We start from the raw sequence: 11,174 nt of genomic DNA, 5'->3' as shown, positions 1-11,174 counted from the left end.
TGAGCTTACTACGTGTCAAGCATTGTACTAAGTGCTAGGGACACAAAGAAAGGCAAAACCAGTCCCTACCAATGAGACATACATATTTAGACATTGTCAGCGTGGGAATGTTTTGCTTGATTGTATATTTGTAACAAGGGTGTTTTTTCTTTTCTTTTTTCTAATGGGGAGGGGAGAGAAAAAGGGGGAAATGCTTTTAAATTGAAAATAAAATGTTTAAAATTTTTTAAAAATATTCTCTACCCTCAAGGAGCTCGTATCCTATTGGGAGAAATAATATGTAAATAATTACTACCTACGAGATATATACAGATTAAATAGAAGAAGGCCTCAAAGGGAAGGCACTAGCAGGGGGGGAAGAGAGGACTGTATAGGCTCCATACAGAAAGTAGGATGTGAGGTAAGATTTAAAGGAAGTCAGAGAAGCTAAGAGATGAGTGAGGAGGAAGAGCATTCCAGGCATAGGAAGACAGCCAGTGTAGAGTCACAGGGTCAGGAGCAACACATAAAAGGAACAGCAAACAGACCAGTGAGGCCAGATCATTAAGTGTGCCAAAGGGAGCAAAGTTTGAAAAGACTGGGAATGGAGGAAGGATCCAGGTTATAAAGAGCTATAAATACCAAACAGAGGATTTTATATTTTATCCTAAAATAGCCACTGAAATTTATTGAGTAGGGGGTGACATGGTCAGATAGATACTTTAGAAAAATCACTTTGGTCCCTGAATGTGGGATGGATTAGAATTGAAAGAGAATTCAGGCAGGGAGCCCAAATTAGAAAGCTACTGAAATAGTCCAGGTGAAAGTTAATGATAGCCTGTCCTATGGCAGTGGTTATGTGGATAGAGAGAAGGGGACATATATGAGAAATGTCATGAAAGTAAAAATGACAAGATTTGGCAGCACATTAGATATGTGAGATGAGTATGAGTTAGAGGTCGAGGATGAGAACTAAACCGAGAGCCTGGGTGACTGGGAAAATGGGAGAACGGCAGTGTCCTCAATAGTAATGGGAAATCAGAAAGAGGGAAAATTGGGGGGAGAATACTACTACTACTACTACTACTACTACTACTACTACTAATAATAATAATAATAATAATAATAATAATAATAATAATAACAATAATAGCTAACATATATATAGCACTTGTTATGTGCCAGGCAGAGTGTTAAGCACTGTACAATTCTTATCTCATTTAATCCTCACAACAATCCTGGGGAGTTAGGTGCTATTATCATTCCCATTTTACAGATGAGGAAATCAAGGCAAACAGAGACTTAAGTGACTTGCCCAGGGTCACACAATTAGTAAGTGTCTTAGACAAGATTTGAACTCACGTATCCCTGCCTTCAAGTTTGGTGCTCTGTCTACTGTGCCACCTAGAGGCATGTTGAATTGGAGATGCCTACAGGCTTTATAGTTCTAGAGTTGATAGGGGATTATCAACTAAATGTAGATCTGTACATCTGGGAACCATCTGCACAAAGGTAAATGAATACATTGGGAGTCGAGGTCAACAAACAAGTTAATACAGAGCAAAAAGAGAAGAAAGCCCATGGCAGAGCCTTGAAGATACTCGTAGTTAATGACTATGACATGAACCAAGAACCAATAAAGGGGAGTGAGAAAGAGTGGTCAGACAGATTGGAAGAGAACCATGAGAGAGAAGTTATACAAAAATCCAGAGAGGAAAGATTCTCTCGGAGAAGGCGACCAACAGAGTGAAATGCTACATAGGAGTTAAGTATAAAAATTGAGAAAATGGTATTGGATTTAGACATTAAGAGATTGTTGATAACCTTGGAGGCAGCATTTTCAGTTGAATCATGAGGTCAAAAATCATATTGCAAAAATGGAATCATACATCTAGAGTTGAAAGAGACCTTGGGCTGTCTAGCTAACCCTGCAGAAACTAAGGCCCAGAGAGGTTCAGTTACATGTCAAAAATCACATAGGTCGTAAGTGGCAGAACCAGAATTTGAGCTCAGATGCCCTCGCAGTACCACCCAGCCTCACAAGGACTTGGTAGTTTTCTTGGGTTTTCTTAGGACTCTGTCATTCAGTTGACATTTCACACCAGGGCAGCTATACCCATGTCCTAGAAAGAGGACATCAATAGGCAACCAGGAAGGTTGGAGAGGCCAAGAGTTTTGTGACTCACCTTTCATTAATCCTAACATCATTCATTTCCCTTTCCCAGATCCATCCTTAGCACCGGGCTTCTCAACCGCTCCACTTGTCAGCTATAACACGCCATTTGTCAGGAATAGCAGCGTCTCCAGTTTCTCAGCCATTTGCAGTCTAAGAGGAAACTCTTCTCAAATGGCAGGCAGTCTAAAAATTACTCCAGTTCACACACAATCACGGGCTCACAGGTAGGAACCACCTTAGAAAATGCAAACTTCTGAGACACGAAAGAAAAGTGGAGGCTGCACATTTTCCCTTCTCATTCCCCAGAATCTGGCAGAGGGAGAATGGCCTTTTCCTTAACTGACTTTCAGAAAGCCTGCCTTAGCTTATTGCAGTCAGTTAAATCAATAAGCCTACATTTTATTTGATCTTCTTTTAACCGGCTTACCTTGTAAAGCTATATATGAGCAGAGATTGCAAGGCTAAAAGTGTCAGCATCACATGTTTTTGAATTGCATAGCATCCAAACCAATCCAGTGTTATCCATCAACTTAATTCCCTGGCAAATGTTTATAATCTGTTTAAAGAATGATAATTTGACTTAGTCACAGGCTAGAGGCAAGGCAGTGCCTAGAGAAAGCCAAATAGCTACTGCTTTTTATGGCCCAATGGTTAGAAAAATAAACTACCTAGAGAGATAGGCCTCTTTGCAGTGTTTAGGGAATTCTGCCATGCCACATTTCTATATCAGTAACAGGATTTATACTATCTAGAAACTACCTAGTGTCTACTCCAACCCCTTCATTTTGTAAATGAGGAAACAGAGGCCCAGAGAGTTGAGGAGACTTGCCCAAGGTTACACAGATAATAAATTAGTAGAATTGGGTTTTGAACCAAAGCCTTGAGAATCCAAATGAATACAAAACTCTCTTACATAAGAAGACAACCAGATTTTCATTGTTATCATCAGAACTGGGAAAAAAAGGGCTGACCACATAGCAAGAGTGAGAGATCACTAATGGTGTCCTGGCATCCATGTAATGCCAACGGAATGCAAGGATAAGCCCATTTGTTGGGTGGATTTCCTGCCATGGACTTGTGGAAAGACATGGACAAGAATCACACAAGATGGGCAGCCATGGATGGATTCCAGCCTGCATCACTGGAGAGAGAACAACACATGGCCACAAATCATAGAGTCATGGACATACTGGAGCACAAAATAGGAAATACTATTACCTCCACCACCATCATCAGCAAATAGTTCTGGTGTAGTTACAGGGCACACAAAACTATAGTGCTATTTCACAAACTCACAGAATTGGAAGTGATCTTGGAGACCATCTGGTCCATCATCCTCCTGAATAAAGCTTCCCTCTACCTGTCAAGAAGTCGCCCAGACTTTGTTTGAAGGCCTCCAGGGAAGAAGAGCCAGCCCATTCCACTTCTGGCCAGCTCTAATGGTTAGGAAGCCTTCACTCACACAAAATCAAAATTTGCCCTTTGCAACATTTCCCCCTGCTCCCATTTGGTACAGCAAGTGAGATCTGAGATCAGTAAAGAAACTACCCTTGCAAATGTTCTAAAATAGACCAAATATAGTATTTTTATTTAATGTATACACTACAAAGGATAAATATAGTGGGACCACTTCATAATACAATGGCCAGAGAATAAATAACATGCTTTTATTATAGTCTACATTCTCTCAGGCTACTACCATAAAACAATATGATTGGAGATAACAACAAAAATGTGATTTGATTCACAGCATATTGGAAATATACTGCAATGAAAAGGACACTAGAAACAAGAGCCCAGGCTTCTAATCCCAACTTGTCACTAACTGGTGTGTAACTTTACACAAACCACTTCCTCTCTCTAGGGCAGGTGTGGGGAACTTGTGGCCTCGAGGTAACACGTGGCCTTCTAGGTCCTCAGGTGCAGCCTTTTGACTGAATCCAAGTTTTACAGAACAAATCCCTTTATTGAGGGGATTTGTCCTGTGAAGTTTGGGTTCAGTCAAAGAGTTGTACTTGAGGACCTAAAGGACCACATGTGGCCTTGAGGCTGCCGGCTCCCCACCTCTGATCTAGGGTTCTTCCATCTGTACCTGAGTAGGTTCATTTCAAGTTTCAAGATTCTATGAATGTATAAGGGATACTAAGCTAGATGAGAAATAGAAGGGTACAAAGTCAAGTTAAAAGAGATAAGAGCAAATTTTAAAAATCAATAACATTCAACAAATTGATGAAATATCCTCTTTATGCAAAACCCCTAGCTAGATACTGGAAGAGATTCAAAGATCAATAAGACATAACCCCTGCCCTCCTGGAGCTTAGTGTCTAATAGGGGAGAAGGTGTATACAAAAAATAAATCTGATATAAAGCAGAAAAAGGTCAAGTACATGAGAAAGGTACAAAGGCACAAAAAAAGCTTTTTTTTTTTTACAAAAAAACAACTATCTCATTTTATTCTCATGACAACTTGCCCAAGGTCATAGGACTGATAAGTGTTTGAGGCAAGATTTGGATCTAGGTCTTCCTAATTCCCAGTTCAACATGGTATTCAGTATATCATGTTCACTCTCCATACAAAACACAAACTCACTTTCCCGGGAAACACAGTCCAGGATACTCAGGGATTTGCCACATAAGGTAGTTTCCCAAGAACAGAAAGACTGGGTTTCATTTTCATATTTATTTTTAAATTTCATTATTAAGGGCTCTCACTATATTTTCATATTTATTCTTTAAATTTCATTATAAAGTAGTTCATATGTGTGTGTATTATATATGTGTGTGTGTGTGTGTGTGTGTATGTGTACATACATGCATACATATATCCATTTTAGTGTATACATTAAATAAAAATGTTAGGTCTATTTTAGGACACATGAAAGGAAGGTGCTATTAGTATTCCCATATTACAGAGGAGAAAACTGAGGCAGGCAGAAGTTAAGTGACTTGCCCAGGGTCCCACAGCTAGTAGTATCTGAGGCTGTGCAGTATAATGGGAAGAGCACTGGCTCCAGAGTCAAGAGGACCTGGGTTCAAATACATTCCCCAATGTTTACTTCCTGCATGACCTTGGGCAAGTCACTTAACTTCAGTTTGTTCTTCTGCCAAATGAAGAGATTAGACTGGATCACTTCTAAATTCCCTTCCAGCCCTACATCTCTGATCTTATGAATGGTAAGTAGAAAGAATGGCAAGAGAGATGAAAGTAGAAAAGGGTCGTAGGAGTCCATGAACTATTTATATCTCAAGTTCCTCCCTTCTCCTAACATCAGGGCTATTAATCTCTCCTGCAAATTTCTCTTCAATTATGCACATGTGCACAAGTCAGCTGAAAGACTTCATGCAAAAAGCTTATTTATTTATTAAGCCAATAGCCTGCTCATCTAAATTTGCTTTCAATTTCATTGTTTTAAAAAACTCATCCATTACTGTCACCTCAGTTCATTAAGAGCACTGGAGTAACTGAATAACTATAAGGCAGAAATCCAGCAGTACTTGGGGGGGAGGGGCAGCATTTTATCATAACCACAAGGGTAGGCAAGAGATGGTACCACCTCCAACTCCACTGGACAAACTGAAACCCACTCCCTCTGTTCTCGGGACGATGCCTGACATGGCAATTCCTGGGGGCCTTGGGCTGTGTTTGCCTAGGAAAGTGAGCCTGTGCTCTGTAAAGAGAGTGACCATAGTATATAGATACAATGCTGAACTGGAAATCAGGAAGACCGGGACACAATCTTACCTCAGACGCTTACTAGTTCAATGACCTTGAACAAGTCCCTTGACTTTCTGAGCCTCAGCTTCCTTATTTGTAAAATGGGAGGTAATAATAGCACCTACCTCACAGGGTTGTTGTAAGGCTCAAATGAAATAAGGTATGTAAAGCATTTTGCAAACCTTAATGCGTTATATTAAGGTGAGCTAATGTTACTGTTATTTTTGTCATTATCATATTATCACTTTCAGTTCAAAGGGAATTAATGAGGCTTAGGTTCATCTCCCAGTACTGGGGTGAATTAGGAAGCACATTCTATGTCAACTATTGCTTCCCTTTTTGTCTAATACTTCAAGAGTAAAGCTGCCAGTTAAAACCCCAGGAACCGAAGGGAGGGCTGCTTCCTGAGCCTGGGCTCCCTGCCCTGAAATTATGACTCTGGCTTTTCCCCAGAAGATAATACCCCCACAAAGCATCTGACCTCCAAATGTTCCAGGGACTGCACTAAAAATCCCTTGGGGATTTTTACCTCCTTTAGACAGGCCGATGTCTCTCTGTCAAATTTTACCTGAAGAAAATTTGTGAAATGGCACATATATCACTGCTTAACATAATTACCCCCAATTGGTTTGACTGTGTCGGGGGAGAGTTCAAGGGAAAAGGGATTCAGTTCAACCCGCTGATGAAGACTGGGAGTATAGGAAGGAAAACTCCTCCAAGAAGGTTTTCTAAAGTCATTACAAATTTTTGCACATCGGGTTCTGGGATACTCACACTCACATTTTAGGTGCTTTGCTATCTTTTCTCCCCTGTTAGGATGATGTTTCAGCTGGAAGGGGGTCATCTACGTTGATGCCTCCTTGAGAAAACTGAAGCCCAAAGATGTTATGACTTCCTTAATATCACACAGTAAGTAGCCCAGCTAGTATCAAACCCAGGCCTCAGGCTCTAGAGAAATGAATTAAAAATGAACAAGTAAAAGGACATGGAAGATAGGAGAGAATATAATGGAAATGTTAAGTCACTATGAAGTATCAAAGTTTGCAAAAATGGGGGAGGTGTGAGCATTTGGACTCAAGAAGAAGCAAGAAGAGACAGATAAAATGTGAAACTGGATGACATAGTTTGAAAAGCCCTGGGTTCTAGTCTTGGCTTTGCTATAGTTGTCTCATCCATAAAATGAGAGGATTTAACTACATGACCTCTAAGGTCCTCTCCATCCCTAAAGCTATGGCACCATGGTTTTATTATAACATTAATAAATATTATTTATTTATGATCAGTTATCTGGCCTTGGACAAATTTCTTAGCTTCTCTCAGCCTTCATCCCTATTTTTAAAATGAAAAATCTGGACAAGATGGTCTCTGCTTCCTTTAATATTCTCTGACTGTCGCCATCCTACAGAATCTCCAAGTTGAAAAGCTGTGATCACCAACAGCTTATGCTTTAAAATCTTCAGGGAAGAGAATCTCACTCCCTCCCCTAAAGTAGCCCATTGGGCTTTGGGACAGCTCTGTTAGGAAGCTTTTCTGGACATTGAATCTAGATCTGCTTCTCTGTTGTTTCTAGTTCCGCCCGTGGAGGCCAAGCAAAATAAAGCTAGTTTTGCTTCCAAATGAGAGACTTTCAAAATCTTAAAGGTAGTTACAGGCTCCTCTCCCAAGTCTGCTCTAGGACAAACATCCACACTTCTTTTGCTCAGTCCTCACACAGCATTTTGAAGCTTTCTTCCTATTCACCCTTTGCTGAATGTTCTTTAGTCATCAATGTTGCTACTAAAATATTACAACTAGAACAGAAAACAATTCTCCTGCTGTGGTACGACCAAGACAAAGTACAGAGAAACTATTACTTTTCTTCCTTAGTACCTCTCTTAATGCAGTCTAAGATATCCCATTTATATAGTGCCTTCAAGTTTGTTAAGTGCTTTGCAAATATTCTCCTTTTGTCCTCACAATAACCCTGCTGGGTAGGTGCTATTGTTATTCTCATTTTATAGATGAGAAAACTGAGAGAGAGATGATTTGCTCAGGGTCAAAGCTGCCTCCCAGTTCAGGACAGCAATCAACTCTTGTCTCAAATTCCTATATGGACAAATCAATATAATGAAGAAAACACTAGACTTGGAGTCAGAGGCTTTGCCACTCAATAGATCATGCTCAAATCATGTAATCTCTATGAGCCTCAGTTTCCTCCTCTGAATAATAGATACAGAGTAGCTAGGTGGCTACTGGCCCTGGACTCAGGAGGACCTGAGTTCCAATCTGGCCTAAGACACTTATTAGCTGTGTGACCCTAGGCAAGTCACTTAACCCTGATTGCTAGAAGAAGAAAGCAGAAAGAAGAAGAAGAAGGTTGAATGGAGTAATGTATAGGAACATGATTGAAGGATCTGTAGAAGATGGGGAGGGGGAGCAGAGAACAAGATCACTTCCTTCAATTCTCTCAAAAATATCTCAAAGTATGTCATAGGGAAGAGAAGTTAGACTTGTTTTCCTTTGGTCTAGAGGGTAGAACTTGGAGGAAGTAGAGGCAGTTGACTAGGAGGTAATTTCAGCTCAACAAAAAGAAAAACTCCCCAACATTAAGGTGAAATAGACTGGCTCTGGAAGGAGAGAGATCGCTATGACTAGACCTGTTGAGGTGGAGGCTGGATGAGTGTTTTTGGAGGGTCTGCAATTGGACCTGTATTGAGAATTCTCAGTAAGGAAGCTCTCTAGCAATGCAGATCAGCAGCCACTCTGCAACTTTAATCAACTTAAAAGAGTTGCCAGGGCCACTGGAGGCTAAATGGGTGGTCCAGAATCAGCTAAACAGAGTAAGACAGAAACAGGACTCAAACCCAGGTCTTACTAATTGAGAGGTAAGCTCTCTATCCTCCTGGCTATATTGCCTTTCTGGATGAGTACTCAGTGGCAATATTCAAGATGGGATTCACAATCTTCCTTTTTTTCTAGTTATATATTTCTTCCTTGATTATAATCTTTTTTTTTTCTGCTGTGATTTCATTCTCATAGGAAACTCCCAAGGAGAAAATTCCATCTACCAATCTAGATTCACGACTGTGCAGCAGAAACAGTCTTAAGAGATTGCCTGAGACACTGAGAGATCAATTGACTTGTCCAGGGTCATACAACCAAAGTGTCAAGGGTAGAATTTGAACCCAAGTCTTTCTGTCTCTGAGGTTAGCTTTTCAACCTTTACACCACACTGCCTCTCTACTAGAAGAATATGTTGTTGTTCATTTGTGTCCAACTCTTTGTGACCCTACTTGGGGTTTTTTTGGCAAAGATATTGGAGTGGTTTGCTGTTTCCTTCTCCAGCTCATTTTATAGATGGGGAAACTGAGGCAACCAGGGTTAAGTGACTTGCCCAGGGTTACACAGCTAGGAAGTGTCTGATGCTGGATTTGAACTCAGGTCTTTCTAACTCCAGACCTAAGCACGCTATCTACTGCACCACTTAGCTGTTCCACCAGAAGAATATTTGTGGTTTAAAAAATGGAGAATACTGTTTCAGGGAAAATCTTAGGGCTGTTGAAAGGACTGCTCAATTTCCCAAATTCAATCCTGTCCACTTTCTTCTTCCTGGTCATTGTAGGGCAGAGACCCATTACTCACGTACAGTGTCTGTCCAAGATGTACGTGCTGAAGGGCCAGCTTTATGAGCTCTCCATCGAACTGAATGTGGGAGTCTGGGCAAAAGTCATTCTTGGTTTCCTCTGTGTAATTATTTAATCTTCACTCCTTTGAGTGATTACAGATTTCATTTAGGAGGTTCTTCAATGTTCCTCAGTTTGATAGGCAGGCAGGCAGGAAGGAAGACAGGAAGGGAGGGAGGGAGGAAGGAGCCAAGCATTTAAATGCCTCTATGTGCCAAGTTCTATGCTAAATGTTTTACAAATATTATCTCGTTAACCTTCCGAGCTAGGATTATCCTCATTTTACAGTTTATAAAATTGAGGCTGATGGAGCTTAGGTGATTTACCCAGGGTCATAGAACTAGTTAAATGCCTGCGGCCATAGTTGAACTGGATTCCAAGCCAAAGTACTCTATACACTGCACCACCTAGTGGCCTCAGCTGATAGAGTCAGCACAAGGTCATCTGCAAATAAATGTCTCTCTAGACTACAGGTCCTCAACCATCTATGGGGAATCACTCTTCTTCTTCCACAATACAGTAGACATCCTCCGTGACAGTAGAAATCACCTTTGGTGAGCATGCATGGACTGGTTTTATGCTTCACTTAATATCAACATTCAGAGGGCCATCAAATAAAGTTATCTTTGTTGTGCTTGTCAAGGAATCTTTTATGATGCTAATATATGCAGGGAAAACACCTTGTTGGAGCAGAGCCTTTAAGACTGTATTTTGTCCTGCTGAGTCAAATGCTTTTTTGGTAATCATCGGACAATAAAAACAATGGGATCTCATATTCTCTGCTCCTTTCAGCCAATCACATGACATAAAGATATGCTGTGCTGTAGAACATTATTTGCAAAAGCCTTTCTATTCCCATTTCACATTTTTATCAAGGATCTCTTTGATAGAAGAGAATAATTCTCATACAGATTTTCTTGAAAGCAAGCTGAGAGTCCAATCACTTGCAAATCTTGACATACTCCACAAAGTATCTCAATCTATTTCTTTCTTAAGTGACACAGCCACCACCGTAATTCATATCTTCATCATCTCTCACCTAGACTATAATAATAGGCTCTCCAAATTGTCTCCCTGACTCAAGTCACTCTCTGCTCCAAACTATTCTAGATACTGCCAAAGTGGTTATCCTAAAACCCAGGCAGGTCTAACCATGTCACACTCTTCCCCAGTAAATCACATTGGCTCCTTATTACCTCTATGGTCAAATATAAACATCTCTGTTTAGTGCTTAAAACCCTTCACAGTCTGACTCCAAATCATCTTTCTAGCTCATTGCATATTTCTCCTCTTCTAACACACTGGTTCCATGAAGATGGCCTTCCTAACTGTTTCACGTACAGCATTCCATCTTCCTATGTCTTTGCACTAGCTATCCCCCCATGACTGGAGTGAACCCCTTCATTACTTGTACTTCTTGGAATCTCTCTTTTCTTTAAAGGTTCAACTCAAATGTCAATTTCTACACAAAACTTTTCCTGATCTTCCAACTATTATTACAAGATACATACATACGTATATACATATATACATACATATATATATACATACAAAATCTGTTGTTGTTGTTCAGTCATTCAGTTGTCTGACTCTGCCTGACCCCATGGACAAAGGGGTTTTCTTGGCTAAGATACTGGAGTAG

The sequence above is a fragment of the Phascolarctos cinereus genome, unplaced genomic scaffold (genome assembly GCF_003287225.1).
Source record: "Phascolarctos cinereus isolate Bilbo 61053 unplaced genomic scaffold, phaCin_HiC Scaffold_2;HRSCAF=192, whole genome shotgun sequence".
NCBI classification, from domain to species: Eukaryota; Metazoa; Chordata; class Mammalia; order Diprotodontia; family Phascolarctidae; genus Phascolarctos; species Phascolarctos cinereus.
The sequence above is the reverse complement of the archived record's forward strand: the minus strand, read 5'-3'. Positions refer to the sequence as shown.